We start from the raw sequence: 6,204 nt of genomic DNA on the forward strand, positions 1-6,204 counted from the left end.
CGAAATGTCTGGTGAGTGGCACTAAAGCATTTGAAAATAGCTTGTTTCTGTCGCAATTACCAGTTAAAGAATTGTGATTTATGAACTTGCAAATGTGAGAAAAAAGTCAGAATTGTGTCACAATTGCTTGTTATAAAGTCAGAATTGCAAGATATAAACTCGCAAGTCTGAGAAAAAAGTATTTTTTCCCCCTCAGAATTGGACTTTAAAACTCGCAATTGCGATTTTATATCTCGCTTCAATTCTCACTTTATTACACATAGCCTAATTGGGAGCTTATATGAGATGTAAAATGGCCGATTGTGAGATAAAAAGTAGTAACTAATTACCTTTTAAAATGTTTTGTTCTGTGGCGGAAACATGCTTCCATACTAGTAAACACTGGATAGTGTTAACAAAAGTAAACGTGACATAAAAATGCATTTGCTGAAGCAACCATGCAATTTTAGCTTTTTCTACAAGACTTTGAGCTCTTTATGTCGTGTTTTTCCAATGAGCCTGTGTTGGAATTTTTTTAAAGATGCATGCAATGCCGTACATATGCTAAAAAAGAAACTGAAGCAAATGCATCCTACAAATATAAAGCTGTGAAGGTTAAAGTTTGAGTTTTGGCCCTGTGTGTTATGGGTCTGAATGATCTGTTTAGGTCCAGTGGTCTCCAGTTACAAACGGCAGGAACATCTGGATGTATTTATCTTTTTGCTCTGCCCGGATACAGTACAGTCTGAGCTCAGAGGCATTAAAAGTTGTGTTATGATGTTTTTAAAATAGATTATACTGACTGAATAGATTATTAATCTGTTAAACGAAAACTGTCTGGCCAAATGATTTTTAGTATTTGCACTGAAGTGGGTTTAATTTAATGGTAACACTTTACAACAAAGTCCTATTAGTTAACTAACATTAATGAGCAATGCATCTGTTACAATATTTATTAATCTTTGTTAATAAAAATACAATTGTTAATTATTAGTTCATGCTAGCTAACAAAAGATAATAATGTATTAGTAAATGTTGAAATCAACGTTAACTAAGATTAATATAACACTTTTTCTAATATGTCTTATGTAGTGAACTACAAATGGAACCTTATTGTTAAGTGTTAGATTTAATCTTACGCCATTTAAGCACAGAAAGGGAGGAAATACTGGAAAAGGAAGTGGTTTCCTTAGAGTTTCCTATATCTAGGCCTGATTTTTTACCCCATCTGGGTCTTGTCCTGGTCTTGTTTTGTCAAATCAGCTGTGTCACGGTGGCGCTGTCGACATGACTTTGCCTTCACATTGCTGTAGGGCTGCTGGGATACTGGAAGGTCAAGCACTGACCAACACTAAACATGAGAAGTGTTCTGCACTGAGGCTGTTTGTGAATGAGTAAACTGTTGTAGGCTCTAAAAGTCTTGATTGTTTGAGAGAAAACAATGCTGTTCTCCTCTGAGGTTTCACTGTTCTTCCTGAGAATGGGACCACTGGGGGAGAGAGCAGCACCAGTGTGTATCAGCATGCGATGTCATCCCATACGCTATTTACACTAAGTACAAATAGCGATAGATTCTACACAATGTAAAAATAGCAGTATTTTTTATATCTTTGCAATAAGTGTAAATAGTAGTTAGATGCAATTTATACTTAAATAGTGGCAGATACTATTTTCACCTCAGTGTTGTTGCACATTAAACGGTATGCAATGATAGAGTGTAAATTATTATATTTATTCAAATTATTAAATGAATGCCACCTTATTGTGACAATAAAGCCCTCCCATACACCTAGCCATAACCAACACTTTATTATTAGACACTTTATTTCCTCTTTTTGAATATTTTCTTCATTTTTATGTAAGATAAATGCCTTTCTGATCTGATATGTAATTGGAAAAGGGAGTAGAGTGAGTTCGGCGGATTCGAAAGGCGGATTCGAACTCTTGTCGATTTGTGTGAAAACTTTCTGCCCCGCGCCTTACTCTTACACTATTTCTGCTGTTGCAATTTTACTAGAACTTTATTGAGCTTTTTACAGCGGATGCCATTGAAAATACGGTCTATCCCTCACAGCCTCGCTTTCACACCTGTCATAGCGCTGCTCTGAACAAGGTCTATTCTGTCCCTGTAAGCTTGCGTTCATTTCTGATCACTAGTGTTCTCTTGCATACTTATTATTATTTGTAGTAATTTGTTCAGAAATTCAAATCCAAACCGACGTTTTCACACACACAGACACCAAAGGGCCTGACAACCCTGCATCTCTCCCTCTCGCTCAGATGATTCATATTATCAAGCAGCCAATAAGTAATGGCCTAAAATCTTCATAACCACACCCTAGCAACCAGTTACAGCAGTTACTAGCAACCACCCCAAACGACTAACTAAATGTTAAATGAGCAATATCACACTCGTAGCCGTGCGATATCGCTGTATATCAGCACGGCTGTGATTCGGCCATAGGCACGAGGTCGCAGGCCGAGTGCCGTACTAAAGGCACTCGTTTACTAAGGATTTTAAGAACTCTATAAAAACTCCATAGTAGCCATCTGTGACAACTACCAACCACCTAATAACACCATAGCAACCACCAAAAATACCTTTGCAACCGCCCTGAACACCCTAGCAACTGCATAGAAACGCCCTAGAAACCACCCTAAATACTCTAGCAACCACCCAGAACACCTTAGCAACTGCCTAGCAACCACACAGAACACCCTAGAAACACCCTAACAACCACCCAGAACACCTCAGCAACTGCCTAGAAACCATCCAGAATACCTTAGCAAACGCCTAGAAACACCATAGCAACCACCCAGATCACCCTAGCAACTGCCTAGCAACTCCCTAGCAACCACCCAGAATACCCTAGCAACCAACCAGAACACCTTAGCAACCCACTTGAAAAACCCTAGCAACCATGCTGAATTTTGCCACTGCAAGCACCACTCACATTTTCTTCATGAAATGTACATTCTAGTTTTAATTTATTATTGTAATAAAAATGTGGTTTGTAGTGGATTTACTGTTAATTGCACTGTTATTCCTCTAGTTATTACCTATGGCCTGAAAAATCTTAAGTGTTGCACATCTACAATTATAGCTTAATTGTGCCAAAGTCCCTTTAAGTTATTCTATAGTCTTTGATTGTGCGTTGAAAATGAAGGTATAGCAGGGCAGGGGCCCTCGAGGATCTCTTTCCTGCAGAATTTAGCTCCAACCTTGACCAAAGGTTGACCTTAATTAGCTTGGTCTGGTGTGTGTTTGATAGGGCTGGAGCAAAACTCTGCAAGAAAGTGGACCTTGAGGGCAAGAGTTGAGAACCCCTGGTCTACAATAGAGCTTATGGGTAGAACCATAACAGGTCTGAAAGTGACAGGTTTTCAGTGGCATCCGCAGTAAAAAGCTGTATAAAGCTCCTAGATTACTTACAGTTTTCCACAGCTCATATTGTCGGGAGTTTTTTGTCTGCTAAAATGTATTGAAAATATTGCAAAAACGTATTTTGGTTTTGTAAGGCAGCCTTCTTCATCCCAGTTTCATGTCTCTCTTTTAACTCTATGGTCTTTTGCGTCTCGTATGATGAAGTACGTTCAACTTAAGTCAGAATTTCATACGGTTTTATTTATTTACTGAGTAAGATAAATTATTCTGCTGGTAGGCCTAGAGGCTTTTCCAGTTAAAATCTTTCGGATGATTATCTCTGGAAGCAGTGTAAATAAAGATGGTGTCCTGTAGAACAGATCATGCAGTTTTGTTTTTTATGCTAGAACTAAAATAGCAGCTATTATAATAAAATAACATCATCATTATTCATTATTCACACTTTTACTCAGGGTTTGCACAGGTAAGTAGGCTATAATTGTAATAAGAAAATGTAAAAACCTAGTTATTATTACCATTGCTGACCATTTTTTTTTATTTTTATCATTGTTGATAGCCTATATCTGTACCCAAGTCTGACATTTGGGTTCACACATTACATTGCATGCTTGCTGATGAAATCTTTCGTCATTATTACTGATATATGCCTTTATATTCCTTATTAATTTGTAAGTAAATAAAGTTTAATTTTCAGTCATTTGTGTCCACACACAGGCACATATACGAGTTGATCTCCTTAAAAATACCTGTTTTTATCCAGTTCATCAGGGATGAAACAAACACACAGGAATTCAGGTCACACATACACGCAGCATTTAATCTTACTCAGACAGTCACTAGGCGTCTTTAAGCAGGTTAGGGACAGCATAAAAAAGCTGTTTTGCGTATTACAAAAAAGCTGATCTGCTTGATCTTTACCAACAACAGCGACTTAAAGGATTTAGGATATTACAGAGAAGAAATTATATAATATACCTGCAGAGACAGAGGTATAGTGGAAATTATACAGGGAACATTTAGATGTACATTGATAATAATGACACTACACACGCAAACCATTTTAAACTGGAGGCAAATCCATTTAGATTGTTAGTCTGAATATGTTAATTGACAAAAAGCTGTAGACCACATGACCAAAACTAAGCACATGCTGTAGCGGGTCTTTGACCTTCATGTGTAACTACAGTATGTTTCGTCTTCAGTGAAACTGTAATGTCTCTGGACTCTGGACTGCGCACAGAAACCCAAACAGGACCAAATATTTACTTAAATCTTCTCTATTTCCTCCTGCAACATAAACTTCAAAACCCCCACTAAAAATACCCGATTAAAAAAAATGTGTTTCCCAGGCCAAACTCTTTATAAGTTATAATTTTAAAAACCATGACACAAGATCTTTTTAACATCAGAACATGATCAATCTGGTTTATGAACGTGATGATGGACAATAGCTGCCTCACGTCCTTCCTATCAAATTACTACGCAAAAATAACATGCTAAAGGATATTTTGAGTTATGTAAGTTAAAGACAAATATTTTTGATTAATATGCCTCTGTTTAAACAATCAAAAATCATGTTTGCAGCAATCAAAGTTTTCACATGTTTACATGAGATTGATAAAAACAATTATTAACCTCTGTGCAAAGTTATATCTAATTTTAAACTCCTGTATTGAACTTGTAAAGGCAGCTAACCTGGTAACTATTGCAGGATACTAGAAAATGAATGTTTATGTTGAGAAAAACCACAGGAATTATATCTGTAACTCAGAACCAGACATGCACCCACCCAAAACTGTGTGCACATCAATAAAAATACATTTTAGAAAAATTTAAAACACAGCTAACACACACATCTGCACAGAAAAAATAATATAAACTCTTTAGCAAAAGCATGAGTAGCACATTTCTGCTTTTAAAGGTGCAGTGAGCGATTTCTCTGATGACTTATTCTGATGAGTTAATACTTTATCCTGAAAACTATATTTTTATTTTCAAACACATTACATCTTGTCTAATGTCTCTTAAAGGAAATTTTTATTAATAGTTGCCATTAATAAAATAAAATTACCTTAATTTTATATTTTCAGTTTTATTTTTCATTTTAGATGAAGTTTTAGCATTTTCATTATGCTTATATTAGATATGTCTGAATGCGCAGTCATTCGGCTCTTCTCGTTCTCCTCTGATGCCGTTATTGTTTTTTTAAGTGCCTGAGTGCAGTGCACTGTGTGATGATTAACATCAAGGACTCATCATGAGGAATCTCATAACAACATGTTTGGGCCCTAACATTCACATAGCCAATAAAGACACACACCAGCAGTGAGTTTGTGTGTTCTCAGACTCTTGAGAATCTCACACAGGGTCATGACCTGAAACAGTCTCCATTTGTTCTCCCCTTTAGTTTCCCCTTCACCCCTTCTCACTTAGCAAAGGTGTATTAACTCTAGTGTAAACAATAAACTCTGCAATCCCAACCCGAAAACTTAAGAGTGAGACTAAACCCTAACCCTAATGCCCAAACACAATTCACCACCCTAATCCTCCTAAACTAAACATTGACAAAATTCACAAAATTCAGTAGCATATTTATTCAATGGCATATATATAATAAAATAAAAAACAGAACATTAAGTCTTTCCTAATTTTCCATACAGTATTTTCAAGTGATCTATGTAAATGATTTGGCAACTCTGCACGGTTATTCCAATCCATTCTCACCCTCAGGTAAAGAAGTTATTTTAAAGAATGTTATGTTAAAAAAATATTATAGGGGAAAAATACTATGGAAGTCAATTGCTACCGTCAACTGTCTGGTCACCAACGTTCTTTAAAAT

This window comes from Abramis brama (genome assembly GCF_963993115.1).
Source record: "Abramis brama genome assembly, chromosome: 19".
Taxonomy (NCBI): domain Eukaryota; kingdom Metazoa; phylum Chordata; class Actinopteri; order Cypriniformes; family Leuciscidae; genus Abramis; species Abramis brama.